This window comes from Ursus maritimus, unplaced genomic scaffold, assembly GCF_017311325.1.
Source record: "Ursus maritimus isolate PB19 unplaced genomic scaffold, ASM1731132v1 scaffold_25, whole genome shotgun sequence".
NCBI classification, from domain to species: Eukaryota; Metazoa; Chordata; class Mammalia; order Carnivora; family Ursidae; genus Ursus; species Ursus maritimus.
The window spans coordinates 45,417,798-45,436,754 of NW_024425008.1; positions in this window are offsets into that span (position 1 = coordinate 45,417,798).

An 18,957-nucleotide genomic window follows, 5' to 3' on the forward strand; every position below is an offset into this window, starting at 1 on the left:
TTTTTTATGGTGCTTTACTGCCCTTAATTACAGTATTAGAAAGTATCAACTTTAAATATCAAAAAGGGGAGGAGGAAAGAAGCCATCTGGAGTTTGTTTCTGTTAGAAGAAAGATTTCTAGTTGTGCTTTTGCTAAATCTTTATTGCTCATTCAAAGGTTTTCTGTTTGTAAGATAATCATACTATAATATTGTGTATGACCTTTTATTTGCAGAGGCACTTACAGTTTGAAAAACACTTTCATACCCATCATCTCATTTTATCCTCACTCATTCATTAATTTGACACATATTTATTGAGTGTCCATACCATGTTAGACACCAAGGATACAGTGATGAGAGAGAGAGTTTCAGATTTTATCTATTTGCTGATGCTGTCCAAATTTTGTATCTCCAGTCTTCATAGCTTCCCTCGAACTTCTGAGTTAGTATGTCTAACTGATTCAACATTTCCACTTGAATTTCTAATGTGTATTTCAAAATTAACTAATATGTCAAATCAAACTCACCCCTGCCTCCACGCTTCTCATATTAATCCTCTCCTCACTTAAGCTCTCTAGCTCTCTATCTCCGTTTCATTTGTTCAAGTCAAAACCTGGGAAGACATTCTTTTTTTTCTTTCCAGTAGGCTCTACGCCCAACATAGGGCTTGAACTCACAATTCCTAGATCAAGGGTTGTGTGCCCTACCAACTGAGCCAAACAGACACCCCCAAAACCTGGGAGACATTCTTGATTCTTCTCTCTCCCTACTCCCCTGCTTGCCCCATCTGTCAGGAAATCCTGTAACCTCTACCTCTAAAATATATCTGGAATTAAAGCCCTTCCCACTACCACCATTGCTGCCACCCATTCAAAATACCTTTATTTCTTACCTGGATCATTGCTATAAATATCTTCCACAGTCACGTTGCTTCCATTAAGACCTTCTTCAAGGGGCACCTGGGTGGCTTAGTCAGTTAAGTCTCCAACTCTTGATTACAGCTGGGGTCATGATCTCAAGGTCATGGGAATCGAGCCCTGCATGGAGCCCTGCCTCGAGCCCTGCATGGAGCCTCACTTTGAGCCCGAGTGGAGCCCCACCTCCAGCTCCACCTTAGCAGGGAGTCTGCTTGAGATTCTCTCCCTTTGCCCCCCCCACCCCCATTCTCTGTCTCTCAAATAAATAAATAAATATTAAAAAAAAAAAAGACCTTCCTCAATCTCCTCTCCACACAGCTGTCATAGCCAAAGAAACAGAAGTTACCCTTTTACCCCAAACTAGTCCATCTTCTGATCTCATTCAGAATAAAATCAAAAGCCCTTTTACCATAAATCACTTGTGCTTCCATGAGCCAGGCTTGCCTTCCATCTCCTCCCATTGGTTCCTCACTCTCTCATCTCCAGCCACACTGCCCTTGCTGTTTTTGGAAAAACCACTCAAGGCCCTTGCCCTTAGTGCTCCTACTTCCCGGTACACTAGCTCCGGGTATCTGCACATCTCGCTCCTTCCTTTTCTCCAGGTCTCTGTTAAAATGTCATCTCCTCAGGCCTTCCCTGACCCCCCTGTATAAATTATACCCCCACGATGATCGACTTTGTTCCTTTAAAAATGTTATCCTTCTTCAGAACACCTATTACCATTGGACATGCTGTAAATTATTTGCTCATTTGTTCAAGGCCAACTTCTCTGTTAGAAAACAAGGTCTTAATCTCCTTACTTTACTGATGCATCCCCAGTGCACGGAACAGCGTCTGGCACCCAGAGGTCACTAAACAATATTTATTGGATGAATCAACAAATCAACACAGATAAAAGGTCCTTACCCTCATAGTCTTTATACTTTAATTGGGGGAGTCAGGCAACAAATAAATGTAAAGCAGAGTTTGGGGAAGGACTTGGAACTGGATGATGTGACATGTATATGGTTGGAGGGAGGGAGATACTTCAGATAGGATATCTCTCGGAGGAGGTGACATTTAAACCAGGACCCGAATAGCAGTAAGAAGTCAGCCTTGAAGCAGAATTATTATTTTTTCACTTTATGAATTCGGAAACCAAGGCTAAGAGAAAACTGTACACCTTTTTGCCTCAGTTTAATTGAAGTGAGTTTATAATTGCAAGCTCTGACCACAATTTGTTGTCTTTCCTGTTACCCTTCAAAGTTTCACGACTGAGGGGGCTAAAATGAAATACTAATGAGAAACAACAAGAACATGGGACCCATCTCTCTGCTGACGTTACGGCGAGAATCACCGCCCAGGCTAGGCAGATTGGCAGCTGGCCACATGCAGACAGTTGGAAAACATATTTCTTTTTTTCTGTTTCATTTTATATTCAACCTTTGCATTTAAGACTAGTGAGCATGCAGCTCAGCCCTAAAAGAAAAAGAAAGTCCCTAATTGTTCTCACTCAGACAGCCACTTCTTAAAAGTCCTTTCTCTCAATTCCACAATCCAGTCCCCGAGGAGTGATCTCCTTTGGCTGCATAGTACTGAGCTTGTCTTCATGTCTCTGGAATGCTCCAGGATTTCTTTTTCAAATGGCCATGTCATGCTGGTTGTTTTCAGGTCTTCAGAGCTCTCTTCAGGCTTTTTCTCAAACACAGAGATACAGTGCAAGGCCAAATCCTCCTGGTTTCAGCCCTGCTTCCTGTAGCAGATGGTAATCCTGTGTCTGAGACACTGAGGCTCCCTTTTGCTTTGCTAATAGCCCGTGAGCCTTTGGGAAAGCTTGATTGATAACATCTTTGGAAAAAAGTAAAAGAAAAACCTACTAAGATGACCTGTTCTGGTAATGGCTTGAGGCCTAGCTTGGAATGTACCCAACAGCAAAAACTTTGAAGAGCAGAAGCAAAAATTCAAACCCTTGCTGACCCCAGTGCTTAGTAATTCACCACCTCACTATCTCATGTTTTCTTTCTCTAGCGTTCATTTTTATGTACATGACTTGACTAATTTCTAGGCTCGTTTCCAATGACGTAATGTAGAAAAGGAGTTGGGAGAGAAAAAAGCAAAGAATGCACAATTCCTAGAGTGGGAAATGAATTTCAGAATGAACATAGGGAAAAGACATTCTTCTCTTTCCCTTTTTTATTCTGTATTTTTGGTGGGGACGAGGTTCAAAGAATAAGAAAGAATGTTGGCTGATGCTAATAAGATTAGCTTAAGGTATTATTAAAGAAGAAAAGTGATTAATAAGGGATCTGCCTGTGGAAAAGAGATGAACGTTTTAGAACCAGAGGAATAAGACATGGTTAAGGAGAAAGCCCAGCTGAGAGCATCCCTATGCACAAAAGCAAGAGGGGAGTGGTGAGCAGACCGCTCAACATCTCGGGGTCTCTGATGCTGGTGAGAAAGAAAAATGAACAATGGAGCTGAACTCACACACATTCAGCATGTAGAAATGTAGGGGGTAGGGGGTGAGGGGAAAGACCACTGGATGAAACATCAGAGCAAGTACGTGAAACTCAAATGGGCTTTTCTGATGGGGGTGGGAGGTTGCAGGTGGGCCTTTTGGCATGCTGGAAATGATGGCACTCTGTACGCTTGATGGAAATAATTTAGTGAAAGCACATGATTGCTACATGCAATTAGAACTTGGAATAAAACATGATTGCTGTTGTCATGTTTGCATATGTAGGATTATATTATAATTAAATGGAATAGTAACAAGAGGTGTGTGTAAATTATCTTCCTGGCTTGTGTGAAAAGATAGAAATAAGCAGAAGTGAACTGGAGCAGGGGCTGGGGAAGCCCTGTCTATGGGCTATTTGTGCCCGGAAGCTGAAGCTAAGAGGGAGTTGGCCTCAGGTAAGAAAATGACCAGGATCCTGGCTTTGAATCAGCAAAGGACCAAACTTTTACAGTTTAGGGAGAAGCATGAGCTCTTATGACTCAGTTGAGAGAATTTTTAGAAAATTATTCTGTCTGTGTCAGACTGTATCTTGTCTAAAGCAGCTTTCCCCATGAGAGGTCTGTTCATATTGGCATATAGATTTGATCAGGGCAACACTTCTCACCAACATCCCTGCCAGCTATTGAGGTTCTAAAACTGGTCTTTCCTTTCTTGCTGTCTGTATTTCTTTTGCTTAAAGCCGAACCATAATTGGCTGACTAATTGGTTCATTAAATGTTAACTATTTATTATTAACCCAAGTAATTTGTGTCTCAGGCTGTGAGAATGAGAATTTGACATCCAGAACAGATAGATTTATAATTAACAATTGGTATATGATGATAGATCCCAGATAAGGGACAAGGAGAAAGAACACAGTTTGGGGAGCTGGTATGTTGAGTTAGAGATACCAGTAGAACATCCAGCTTGCAGTGTCCAGGAGATGGTTGTATGTACATTTCTAGAGCTCAAGACAGGAATGGATCAGGGATAGACATTTAGGAGTCATCAGATCTGTGGGTGTTGAAACCAGGCCATAGGAGTGAATGAAATAACAGCCGAGGATGAATGGAGAAAGTGAGAAGCTGGTCAAGGATGGGTCATTGTGGAATACCAATTTTAAGGGTGAGTAGGGGCAAACAATCTCAAAAAGAAAAGAAACCAGAGATACAGTAGGAAAAGCAGGAGAGGCTGGTATCAGGAAAGCTAAGAGAAGTTTTGAGACAAAGAGAGAGTGTGACAGTGTCGATAGTCAGATGTCAACACAGTTAAGACAGAAAACACTGAAATTCAAGTGCGTGAGATTTCAAAGTGATAAATGGGAGCACAGTGCCAGGTCTGATAGGCATGTATCTCATCTTTTAAAATGACTCAACCCAGTATGATTCTTCCCAACAAAACGAAATTGGGCTGGTCTGTGTAATTACTTTTCACCCACTGTCTCCTGGGACTGTCTATTTGACTAACTTCTGCTTCTGGCTACCAATTATAGCTCCTGCTGTTTTTGTATTTGGATCCCTGGTCATGGATCTCAGCTTCCCCTGAGAGTACCAGTAACGCCCTTTCCATGTAGTGTAGTAAGGACTTCTCTGGACTGTTCTTGTTTCCACCTCCTTCGACAGGGGAGAAAATGGGTCCATCAACTAACAGAGCTGGGCAGCACATTTAGTGGGGCTGGAGGAGCCAGTCAGAACTGACTAACGGTGTGGCAAGAGCAGGTATCCAAGAGAGAATAGTCTCGTAGGCTTCATCTCCTGAAAGGCAGAAGGACACATGTGGGACAAGAAGGGACAAATGCACCCAATGGGCTGCTGCCATATGTTGCTGGCCTGGTCAGGGAGGCTCACCAATCTCTTTGTCCTCCTCCTCGAGTAGGTTTGGAATGGAGGAGTTGATTCTGAGGAGCAGATTCAAAGACAGCAGATGGAACATGGCTATAAAGTAACATATTAAGAATTACATCAGAATTAATATATCCACACAATATTCCCAGCTCTAGGCATCTCCTTCTCTTCTAAGGGGGATGCTTGTTCCAGGGATGCACTTATTACTCAGAATGCCTTTGGGACTCTTCATCTCCCGTAAAGATCCCCTTCATCTCCTTCCATGTTAGTTTTCTATTGCTGCAAAACAAATTTCCATAAACTTACTGGCTTAAAAGCAGCATGCATTTACTGGCTCACCATTTGGTAGGTCAGAAGTCCTTGTGAGGTTTGGCGGGTTCTTATCTGGAGGCTTAGAGGGAAGAATCAGCTCTCAAGCTCATTCAGGCTATTTAAGAATCCAGTTCACTGCTGGCTGACAGCTGGGGACTGTTCTCATATTCTAGAGGCTGCACTCAGTTCTCATCATGTGGTCCCTCCCTTTTCATGAGTAGTGGTGTGTCCAGTCGTTCTTTTTTTGGGGGGGGGTTTCATCTCAATTTCTTTTTTTTTAAATAATTTTTTATTATGATATGTTAGTCACCATACAGTATATCCTTAGTTTTTGATGTAGTGTTCCATGCATTCACTATTTGCATATAACACCCAGTGAACTATGCAATATGTACCCTCCTTAATACCCATCACAGGCCTATCCCAATCCCCCCTCCAAAAGCCCTCAGTTTGTTTCCTGGAGTCCCTAGTCTCTCGTGGTTCATTCCCCCTTCTGTTTACCCCCCCTTCATTCTTCCCTTCCTTCTCCTACCGATCTTCCTGCTATTTCTTATGTTCCATAAATGAGTGAAACCATATGATAATTGTTTTCTCTGCTTGACTTATTTCACTTAGCATAATCTCCTCCAGTCCCATCCATGCTGCTGCAAATGTTGGGTAATCGTTCTTTCTGATGGCTGAGTAATATTCCATTGTATATATGGACCACATCTTCTTAATCCAGTCGTCTGTTGAAAGGCATCTCGGCTCCTTCCACAATTTAGCTACTGTGGACAATGCTGCTATGAACATTGGGGTGCATATGGCCCTTCTCTTCACTACGTCTGTATCTTTGGGGTAAATACCCAGTATTGCAATTGCTGGATCATAGGGTAGCTCAACATTTGCAATCAATCAGTGTGATAGATCATATCAACAAGAAAAGAGACAAGAACCATATGATCCTCTCAATTGATGCAGAAAAAGCATTTGACAAAATACAGCATCCTTTCCTGATTAAAACACTTCAGAGTGTAGGGATAGAGGATACATTCCTCAATTTCATAAAAACCATCTATGAAAAGCCTACAGCAAATATCATTCTCAATGGGGAAAAGCTGAAAGCCTTTCCCTTAAGATCAGGAACATGACAAGGATGCCCACTCTCGCCATTATTATTCAACATAGTACGAGAAGTCCTTGCAACAGCAATCAGACAACAAAAAGGAATAAAAGGTATTCAAATCAGCAAAGAAGAAGTCAAGCTCTCTCTCTTCGCAGATGACATGATACTCTATATGGAAAACCCAAAAGAATCCACCCCCAAACTACTAGAACTTATAGAGCAATTCAGTAATGTGGCAGGATACAAAAAGCAATGCTCAGAAATCAGTTGCATTTCTATACATGAACAATGAGACTGAAGAAAGAGAAATTAGGGAATCCATTCCATTTACAATAGCACCAAAAATCATATGTTATCTCAGAATTAACTTAACCAGAGATGTAAAGGATCTATATTCTAGAAACTACAAATCACTCTTGAAAGACATCGAAGAAGACACAAAAAGATGGAAAAATATTCCATGCTCATGGATCAGAAGAATAAACATAGTTAAAATGTCTATGCTACCCAGAGCAATCTACACTTTCAGTGCCATCCCGATCAAAATACCAATGACATTTTTCAAAGAACTGGAACAAACAGCCCTTAAATTTGTGTGGAACCAGAAAAGGCCCCGAATTGCCAAGGAATTGTTGAAAAGGAAAAACAAAGCTGGGGGCATCATGTTGCCGGATTTCAAGCTATACCACAAAGCTGTGATCACAAAGACAGCATGGTACTGTCACAAAAACAGACACATAGACCAATGGAACAGAATAGAGAACCCAGAAATGGACCCTCGGCTCTTTGGGCAACTAATCTTTGACAAAGCAGGAAAAAAACATCCAGTGGAAAAAAATACAGTCTCTTCAATTAATGGTGCTGGGAAAATTGGACAGCTATATGCAAAAGAATGAAACTTGCCCACTCTCTCACACCATACGCAAAGATAAACTCTGAATGGATGAAAGACCTCGATGTGAGACAGGAATCCATCAAAATCCTAGAGGAGAACATAGGCCGCAACCTCTTCAACATCGGCCACAGCAACTTTTTTCATGACACATCTCCAAAGGCAAGAGAAACAAAAGAGAAAATGAACTTGTGGGACTTCATCAAGATAGGCTTCTGCACAGCCAAGGAAACAGTCAAAAAAACTAAGAGGCAGCCCACGGAATGGGAGAAGATATTTGCAAATGACACTACAGGTAAAAGACTGGTATCCAAGATATACAAAGAACTTCTCAAACTCAATACACGAGAAACAAATAATCAAATCAAAAAATGGGCAGAAGATATGAACAGACACTTTTCCAGCGAAGACATACAAATGGCTAACAGACACATGAAAAAATGTTCAAAGTCATTAGTCATCAGGGAAATTCAAATCAAAACCACATTGAGATACCACCTTATGCCAGTTAGAATGGCAAAAATTGACAAGGCAGGAAACAACAAATGTTGGAGAGGATGTGGAGAAAGGGGATCCCTCTTACACTGTTGGTGGGAATGCAAGTTGGTATAGCCACTTTGGAAAACAGTGTGGAGGTCCCTTAAAAAGTTGAAAAGTGTCTAGTCATTCTTAAGTGGGGATCTCTCTGACTTCTTCTGTCACCAGCCAGAGAAAATTCTCTGTTTTTCAAGGGATCATGTAATTAGACCTAGCTTACCTAAGTGATCTCTATTTTAAGGTCAAATCTTATTTATATCCTTCAAATTCCTTTTGCCATGCAATGCGGCACGATCACAGGAGTGATGTCACGTTGTATCCACAGAAAAAGGAATTATACAAAAGTGAGTCTTTAGCGGTCATTCTTGAAATTCTGCCTACCACACTTTTCACAGCCTCTTTTCTTTTAAATGCCACCAGAAGTGCCAAATTTTTAAGAGTGAACTGGCTCTTTTGGACACAACCAAAGTCATTTCGTGAATAAGATGGGGGATCAATTTTTCATTAAAAACTGGATTTGAATTCAAAGAAATATGAGTGTCTTGTTTGCATGACCCATAAACAAGATCTGAAAGTAATTTCAACATGGAAGTTTTATTTCATGTTTGATTAGGCTACTAAAAAGAGAACACTTTTTATGGGAACTGATGTGTTGAAGAAAAAAAAAAAGAAAGAAACATTTGAACGGAAGTACAGTGCAGAACTATGTGAAGCCCAAAATTCCCTTCCCCAGTTTTAGATAAACTGGTCTCCAGGGTCCAATGTTTATTCACTAGCAATGGAATTTGTGTCTTAATTTCCCTTTCCCTCCCACCTGCAAGTGACACTGAGCCAGTGGAGTAAAATTCTTGTCCAGCTCAGCAGTTCTAAAGGGGAGCAAAGCCTCCTGGGCACAATTTGCAGAGATAGCAAGAGGCAGGCTTTTGCAATTCTGTGGAGTTTAGACAGACTGTGCATCTATTATGGGTGGGTGGTCTAAATGATCTGTAGACAGTTTAACTCCTGAGGGTCTCGGGTCCTAGAATATGCCTGATATTTCTGAAATCAACTCAGTTCTGGATGGTTTTCTGGAGACAAAACATTTATAATCAAAAGTGATTTTATTTAAACAAGGAGAAGCAGCTGAAGCTAAGGTCCCAGAGGGAGCTATTTTACTTCAGACTTCCTTTATTTGCCTTTAAACAAAATAAATAAATAAATAAATAAATAAATAAATAAACAAACAAACAAATAAACAAACAAACAAATAAATGCCTAATCATTTTAATTAGTACGTAAGAAACTATGCTCTTGAGTTTTGTAATGTGAGAGAGAGGCAGGGCAGGTGGAGAGGAAGAAGGGTGGCTTCCACTGACCAAACCTATAGGATAAAGTAATAAAGACAAATTAGGAAAACAGCACTGGACCTCAGGCTCAGTGTTACATAAATATGTCAAACTCTATGATAAAAAGGAAGAAGCAGGATATATATGTCAGAGATGAAATCCATCTCAGAGAATGAGGTGATACAACCCCCATATTAATTTTTAAATTTGTAACTAGGACTTGTAAGACGTGCATTAGGTAGCGGAAAAGAAGAAATAATGACTGATTAAGAAGATAAATGCTCCTTCCAGAGACTAGCTGGGTATAATAATGGGAATACTCTTTAAAAATTTATATACATATATACACATATATATTCATTTTTCAAATTGTTCATTATTTGTGTCTGACTGAATTTGCTCACTACCATCATGCGCTTACATAACCTGGCATTTTCTATTGTATTATCATCAATGTGCTGGCCCTAAAATATTTTGTCCAAACCTTTATGGGAACAAATTGATTAAATATTTAATGAAATTAATTAATTATTAAACTTACTAAACTCTTCCTTTTCCCATCTCTTTCCTTTCCTTTCTTTTTCTGGCCCAGGATAAAAATTTCCAAATTTAAGATATCATCCTCTCAGTAACAGAACTTTAAGCAACTCAGTAGGTGTAGAATTTGATCTTGGGTGTCTTTGAAATATGAGCATTAGAACTTAGTTTACCATTACTTTCAGAATCTTCTGTGACCTGAAGATTTAGCTATCAACAAGAAGTGAGGAGAGAAGATAGGATAATGTAAAGATTGAGAATATGGGCCTCCAAATCCAACAGACCCATTTATGAATTCTGGTCCTGCCTCTTCATATCCGTGTGTCCTTGAGCAAATTAACCATTTTGAGCCTGTTTCCTCACCCATGAATTAGGTATACTAATAAATACTAAATATGATAATATGTAAAACTAGAGCAGAGTAAGAACTCAAATATTATCTGTTAGTATTATTTCCCCCACTCTCAGGACTTCAAGTGCAATTATTTTAAGGTTAGGTTTTTAAGGGGCGCCTGGGTGGCACAGCGGTTAAGCGTCTGCCTTCGGCTCAGGGCGTGATCCCGGCATTATGGGATCGAGCCCCACATCAGGCTCCTCCGCTATGAGCCTGCTTCTTCCTCTCCCACTCCCCCTGCTTGTGTTCCCTCTCTCGCTGGCTGTCTCTCTCTCTGTCGAATAAATAAATAAAATCTTAAAAAAAAATTTTAAAACTTGGTGATTTACCAAAAAAAAAGAAAAATCCCATAAGAACTGGATCGTTAGGATCTAGTAGATGAATCCTCTTCTCTATGAACCCCATTAACCTCAACCCTGAACTTGAACCTTTGCCTCAAGGGTCTACAAAGAATTTCATCCTTTCTTGCTCTTCTAAATATTCCTTTCACCCACTCCCTTTTTTTCCCTTTAACCACCCACCAGTTCGTCAACATAACCCTGACAGTCTTCTCTATTTGTCTTGGCTGATTGATTTTCCTGAGTACCATTAGAGGCATTAGCCTTCACCTGTCCTCACTGGGTTATTTGGTTTGTAAGAGCCTGGAATGCTCTTACACTTACCCTTTTGGAAGAGGTTAAGTTAGAATCCAGGCCTTGCCCATAAATGATCCTGTTAGTTATAATGTCTTGCCTTGATATGCAACCCTAGCAAATAGGAAATGAAAAAAATGGCATTAAATTCCTTTCTCTGTGGGCCTAAACATTCATCTCAATTCAGGAAGCTGAAGGAAAAACGACAACATTTTGTGTTTTCACAGGTATAACATGTGTAGGTTATTATGTAGAATACTGGGAAAACAGAGCATAGGTTTTTTTGGTGGCATGTGTCTTTTTTACATAAAAGTGTATTCTTGCATATCCTAGAACACAGGTTGGCAAACCATGATCCATGGGCCAAAATGGCCTTCTCCTTGTTTAGTAAAAGCAAGTGTTAATTGAACACAGTCAGCCTGGTTCATTTACATGCTACCTATGACTGCTTTTGTGCCACAACAGCTAAATTTAGTAGTTAAAACAGTGACCATGTTGGGGGCCCCTGGGTGGTTCAGTCAGTTGAGGGTCGGATTCTTGATTTTGGCTCAGGTCTTGATCTCAGGGTCGTGAGGCTCCACACTCAGTGTGGAGTCTGCTTGTCTTTCTCCCTCTGCTCCCCCCTCCACTCATGCACACGCTCTCTCTCTCTCAAATAAATAGAATAGAATAGAATAGAATAGAATAGAATAGAATAGAATAGAATAAGGTAAAATAAAATAAAATCCCAGAGACCATGTAGTCCACAAAGATTAAGATATTTGCTCTCTGGCCCCTTACAGAAGAAGTGTGCCAACTCATGTGTTTAAAATAAGATGAGACTTCTGCAAAGCCTTTGTTGGTTTGTCTGGTGTGTTTTGCCCATCTGGTAAGAATATACAGTTTCCTGGGACAGTCTTGTCCAGTATTATTTCTCTATCACCCTCATATGTATATGTGAGGAAATTCATACTGATATGATAGTGTATTTTGTTCTTTGGTTTAAAAAATATAGCCCCCCTGGGTATGGATGTTAATGTTCTCTAGGAAAACAGAAGAACAGACGTTGGCAGAGGCTACAATGATCACCGTGTTGAATCAATGTGACCATCATCAGTCCTAAGGATTTCTAGGTGTTTTGAAAATGTCTGCATACTGCAGTCTAGCTCTTCATGTTACAACATAGATGAGGATTTTCATTTTCTTCAGCCACAGAGAAAGCGAGGAAATTTAAATCAGTGACTAGTTCTCCAGCCTCCCTCTTCGCCCATGCCTAAGGCTATAAAAACATGTTTACAAGAAGTATTCTTCAAGCAAACAGGATTCTTGACATGAATTGGGCCTAAAATGTTATTATCTTATACAAGATAACCTGTTAAGAGGGCACTTTGAGAGAGTCTATTTATTCCCTAGCATTTTTTAGTGATTGTGGGATTTACAGTGATAGGAAAGGAAAGTCTGTTAAACTAAACCAGATAGTCTAAGAAGAGAAGCAGAGATCATGGAAGAGAATTGTGGAAGGAAAGATAAACTCTCCAAAAACTTTTTATTGTACAAGGCTTCCAATACATGAACACACAAACAATTTAAATATAGCATTAAAAAGATGAGGCAGAAAAGAAGTCTTGAGTATGTGAAAGCAACCTGAAAATGTGCAAAGATGATGTATCGCTTGGAAATTAGTCTTTAACTGCACAGCTAAGCACACAGTTATTTCAGGCTGCTCCCAACATAAAATGCCTGCCTTACTAATTAATTAGTTTTCATATGTTATGTGTCCCACCTTCTCCAAGGAATTCCCTCTGCTGCCATCAGGAGAACAAACTGAAATTATTTTAAGAACTTGCAGCCTACAAAAGTAGAAAGTTCTAAAACTTTGAAAAAAAAAGACAGCTTGATAAAGGGAGTTGATTTGGGTGTATAATTTTAGATTATGACCTTATCCCATCCAGGAAAACATAGGATTTAGGGAAGCAGTGCAAGCCCAGTTCTTAGGCAAGAATATAAGAATCTGTGTTTTATGGTAGAAGAGAACCAAAACCCAGCCATTTTTGTCTGCTTGGGCTACTGTAGAAAAAATACTACAGACTGGGTGGCTTAAATGACAGAAATTTATTTGCTCTGTGCTGAAGACTGGACATCTAGGATCAAGGCGCCAGCATGCTCGGTTTCTAATGAGAGCTCTCTTCCTGGCTGGCTGGTGGCCACCTGCTTGCTGTGCTCATACGGCCATTCCTGAGTGCATGCTAGTGGAGAGAGATTAGGATTCAGACCCCACCCTTATGACCTTATTTGACCTTAATTATCTCCTAAAAGCCCAGTCTCCAAACGCAGTCACATTGGGGGTTAGGGCACGAACATATGAGCTTTGAGTGAACACACTTGAGTCCATAGTAGGGGTGCCAGCTAGCCTGGCGCTGGAGGGTCTGAAGCAAGGAGAGGGCGGCTGGTCTGTGAGTGCTGACAAACGGCAAGCTGCTCCTGGAAAGAACTGGCCATGCCAGGCCGCAAAAGCAGAGCTGGTAACACAAAAAGGACAGCATCCTTCCTCCTCAACTCTTCTACTCTCTCTCCAGAATCCCCTGCAAAGCAGAATGGAGTGTGCAGGGTCTCAGCTCCATCATCACAGCACAGAGTATTAAAGGGAGAAATTGCAACTGAGAGACAAGAGCTAAGTAACCGGTTCAATAATGCTGTAACAGAGACTGCTGGTTGCTTATTTTTGACATCTGTTCTTCCTTTCATTCCTAGTAATAGCACCCTAACTTTATTTGGAAGGCAAATTCAGCTAAAGGATGTTTCTTGGTCTGCCTGGCAGATAGATATGGTCATGGTCATGTGACTATATTTTAGCTAATAAATGCAGGTGAAATTATTATGGGGGGACTTCCAAGAAGTGATTTTTGGTTTAGATTTTGGTTTTTTGCCCCTTTTACTTTTTTTTTTTTTTAAAGATTTTATTTATTTATTCGACAGAGACAGCCAGCGGGAGAGGGAACACAAGCAGGGGGAGTGGGAGAGGAAGAAGCAGGCTCATAGCGGAGGAGCCTGATGTGGGGCTCGATCCCAGAACGCCGGGATCACGCCCTGAGCCAAAGGCAGACGCTTAGCCGCTGTGCCACCCAGGCGCCCCTGCCCCTTTTTCCATCATGCTGCTCTAATTGTGGATATGGTGGCTGGTGCTCTGTCAGCCATACTGGACGATGAGGACAAGAACCACTCTCAAGGGTGACAGAGGAACTGTGGAACTTGATTACTTTGTAAAGTAACCACACTAGTCCTGGACTGCTAACTTCCAGATTCCTTTTATGTGTATGAGAGAGATTAACTTCTATCCTGCTTAAACCTGTTAGGGCTTTTCTAGTATATGCAGCCCAAACTAATCCTAGCAGAGAGGACGCTAGGCTAGCTTGAACAGGTACATCCACCTTGCTTAAATGCTGTCCATCCCTTTCAAACTATTGTCTGTCCTGGCACTTTACATTTTAGTTGGCTTTGTTACTCAAAGAATTACTAAAAACCCCTTTATTTAGAATTTAATTGAATTAGAAATCGTTCTCACTTAAAAGTGCAAAGATTTCTTTTTTTTTTAAAGATTTTATTTATTTTATTTTGAGACAGAGAGAGTGAGTGAGCGAGAGAGCACAAGCAGGGGGAGGGGCAGAAGGAGAGAGAGAGGGAGGAAGAAGCAGACTCCCTACTGAGCAGGGAGCCCGACATGGGGCTCCATCCTACGACCCTGGCTTGATCCCAGGGTCCTGGGATCAGAACCTGAGCCAAAGGCAGACGCTTAACTGACTGAGCCACCCAGGTGCCCCAAGAGTCAAATACTTCTATAAGGGTGAAGGGAGCATGAATAATCCATAGCTTAGAATAGATTTATTCAATCAGATTGTTTTTTTCCAAAGCTGAGCCAAGATGGATTGCTAAGACTTGAAGGATCTTATGGAGATTGTTTGGATGCCTTATGGTAATTGTCGTTTGTTGTTATAACTGAGGATTTGGTTATGTTAGGGAAATTGTTACTAATTCTTATAACAAACCTGCAAGAAAAGATATTGTTATCCCCATTTTACATATAAGGAAACTAAGGCCCAGAAAAGCTGAGTATATAGCTGAGGGTCCACTGTGAGTAGTGGTGCCCGGGATTTGAAACACCCTTTCACTATCCCACCCTAGCACCAACCAGACTACTTATAATTCAGTTATATTATGGATTACATAGACTTAGTGAACTAATATGGAAAATTAACCACTATTTATAACACCATTTATTTTAAATCTTTAAAAGATTTGATTTTTAAGTAATCTCTATACTCTATGTGGGGCTCAAACTCACAACCCTGAGATCCAGAGTCACATACTCTACCAACTGAGCCAGCCAGGTGCCCCTGGAAGAATAAATTTTAAACCACCAACTGGGGAGCTCTCTATTATTAGTGACAAAAACATCACCAAAATATTTTCAGTAGAATTTACGGAGTGTCTGGTTCTTTGTTGAATAAGCAATGCAGAATGTACAACAAGCATTTGATACCTAGATTAAGCAGGGATTTTTCCATTCCAGGTGTAACTGCTTTAAAAATGTTATCACCAGAGCTCAGATGTAGCTGAATTTCCCTGTCACGAATTCACCTAACTCGGGCTGATCTCCCACACAGGTGGTTCGCCCAGTGCTTCTCACTGTCAGCACTGCTCCTTGGAACCCCAGCTGAGGCTTCTTTGTGGCTTGGCCTTTTGAGCTCTCCACCCTCACACATTGTTTGGGACTTTGCTCCTGGCCTTGGTGACTCCTTGGCAGGCCTGGAGACACTCAACTTGTAGCCATCTTCGACATCCAACTCTTGGGGCGTGAGGAAATCTTCGAATCTTATCTGTGCTGCATGCTGGCTTACCGAATTCAGAGTGGACCAGGGGAGGTATTCACTGGCCTAGGCTCTTCCTGCCCAAACACACAGGCCACCATGTCCACCTCACTGTCTCTCTTCGGAATCGGTGTGAAATGCACTGTGAGTTAGTCCCTTTAGCACCTCAGGTGAGAAGTGGAGAACAAAGTCCTTTTTTTTCCCCCAAGATTTTATTTATTTCTTTGTCAGAGAGAGAGAGAGAGTACAAGCAGAGGGACCGGCAGAGAGAGAGAGGGAGAAGCAGCCTCCCTGCAGGCTCCCTGCTGGGTAGGGAGCCCAATGTCAGACCCTGTCCCAGGAGCCCTGGATCATGACCTGAGCAGAAGGCAGATGCTTAACTGACTGAGCCAACCAGGCGACTGGGAACAAAGTCCTTAGCTAAGAGATTTTCAAACTTGCCTGGGGGGTCTTTGTCTGCCCCTCCCCAGCAGGGCTTTCAGTCTTGAGGGGGTGGAGGGTTGAAAAGACCAGGCTGGGAAGGCTTCTCATAAGCATCTCAGAGCTTCTGATTTCTCTCTCCATCCTTTTTTGCTGCCCAGGAAACGATCTTATCTCCCTCCTGGGGGGCAAGAAACTGTGATTACTCCCTATCCTTCATTATTTCCTACAGGACTCTATGATCTACCCTAGGCTCTGGCTCACTCTTCCATCAAGCCCTTTTAGAAATCAAAACAAAACCACTTCTCTCTCATACTCTTAACTCTCACAAATAAAAAATGCTTTGGTTTTAGACTGTTATGCCTGCCATGACTTAAAAAGAAATCACTTGGTGGAAGCCTTTGTGTTTGCCGTCCCTGTGTAGCCACGGATGCTCTGGGTCCACCGTGGGGAGAGCCACAGGGCAACTGGGATAATTTTCAGAAAGGAAAACCTCTTTTTAAAATCTCTGTGTATCATCCCATTACATAAAATAACAGAAACCAGCTTAAGCTAGGTTAAAGAGAAAGGAATTTACTGGCAGAAACCCCTGTTAGTTCTCATACCTTGTCAACTCCTGTCTTCCTGGGTATAATCATTAGGGAACCCCAGGGCTTCTTCTGTTCTCTATCCTCCCTGGAGGATTTCTCTCAGATTTAGACCTCTCAAGTCCAACTATACACAAATGACTCCCAAATTCATGTCTCTAATTCAGTGCTCTGGCTTCAGCTCCAGAGTCATACAGCTGTCTACTTGATGTTATCCTTGTGGCCGCTAGAACCACTCTCAAACTTGGCATGTCTAGAACCAAAGTCCTGATTTTCCTTAATCCTCCACTTTCCCCCATTCACATTAATGCCTATCTGTCCCTTCAGTTATTAGGCCAAAACCTTACAGTGATCCCTTCCCCCTCATTCATTCACACCCCATAACCCAACATTTGTAGATTCTGTGATCACCCCTGTAGGAACAGAAAATATGTTGGTCCAAATCACCATCATCTCCACCAGAGTATTGTAGCTGCCTTCCAATTGGTCTCCCTTCTTGTCCAGTTAGAGTTTATTCACACAGTCATCGGGGTGAGCATTCTAAAATGTGATTCCTTTTGCTTGCTTATTATGATTGAAGCTCTTTAATTGCTTCCCGTCTTGCTGAGAGTGAAATGCACAAAATCCTTATCATTACTCTCAAGCCTCCCATGACCTGAGCCCTTGGCTGCTTGGTCCTCTCCCTGGTCCCTCTCTCCCTTACCTCTCTGCTCCAGAAAACTTACTTTCTGTTTCACAAACATGCCAAGCTCACTCCTGCCTCAGGGCTTTTGCACTTGCTATTTCTTCCATCTGGAATGCTTTTTCTTCAAATATTTATATGGCTTACTCACTCACTCCCCCGAGATTTCTACTCAAATGTCATCTTATAGAGATACCTTTCATCTGTGTTCTTTAGAAGATACTAATTTCATCCCTCGACACCATACTCCCTATTTTTCCAATCCTGTTTTATTAATTTTCCATTTGTTATACCATATGTTTACTGTCTTATTTGTTTATTGTCTGTCTCCTCACCTCTCCCACAATGCCCACTAGAATATCAGCATTATGAGGGTAGGAACTGTGTTTTATTGTAATGTTATAGTAGTCTCATATTTTTAGCATAAGAACTTATCTGGTTTTTACTAGATGCTTAACAAATATTTCTTAAAGAAGAAAAGAAACAGGCAAACAAACAAATTAGGGTATATTAATTAGACATTGCTTTGTGATAGATCACCCAAAATCCTGACTCAAAATGGTGAAAATATTATACATCTATGAGTCACATGGATAGATCTACTTATCTGGGTGAGGTTTGGCTAATCTTGCATGGCTTTGCTCATAAATTTGTGATCAGCTGGCAGGTGAAATGAGGACTGGCAAGTCTAGGATATCCTTCATGCTTCATTCACATGTCCAGTAGTTGACTGGCTCTTGACTGGGACTAAGGCTATTAGTGGGTAACATGCATCTAATTACCCTGAAGTCTACACTGAGCTTGTTCTTCTAGGAAGCAGGGGAAAAGAAAGAAAGAGAGAGACAGACAGACTGAAGAGGAAGTGTGGAGACTTCTTATCATTTTCACACATTGCACTGTTCAGTCCAAGTCATAAGGCCATCCCAGATTGCAGGGATAGGTAAATTTATTCCACCACTGAGAGGACCTGAAAATCCCAAGAGTGTGGCAACAGTGTTGGTACAAGGAGGAGTGAGAATTGCTGCTGTTTACACAAATCTTATTGCCACATAGAGTGTCTTACAGAATCCAAGGAAGGCTTTAACAACCAGGCCTAGGAAGGTTTAATATTCATCTGTGGAGCTTAAGGAACTTCTCTCTCCATTCTGACATTAAAGTAACTCTGTTTCCAATTCCCAGACTCTGAATCTTACAATTCAAATTCTAGATTCCCATGAGAAATAATTGGCCTAGCTTGGGTCAGGAGTTCCTCTTGGCCTTTCCCTGTTCCAATTCATATTGGCTAGAAGGAACAATTAAATTTAGGCCCTGTAGATCAAGGGGTAATTCCCAAAGAGGTGGAAATTATCAGGGAAATTAAAGGAGAATCCTCAAAAGGATCCATCACAACATCAAAATATAAGTTTTGAAATCCTAAAATTTTAAATTCACTTAAAATGGTAAGATAATCAGGGCATACATGGAAGAGATTT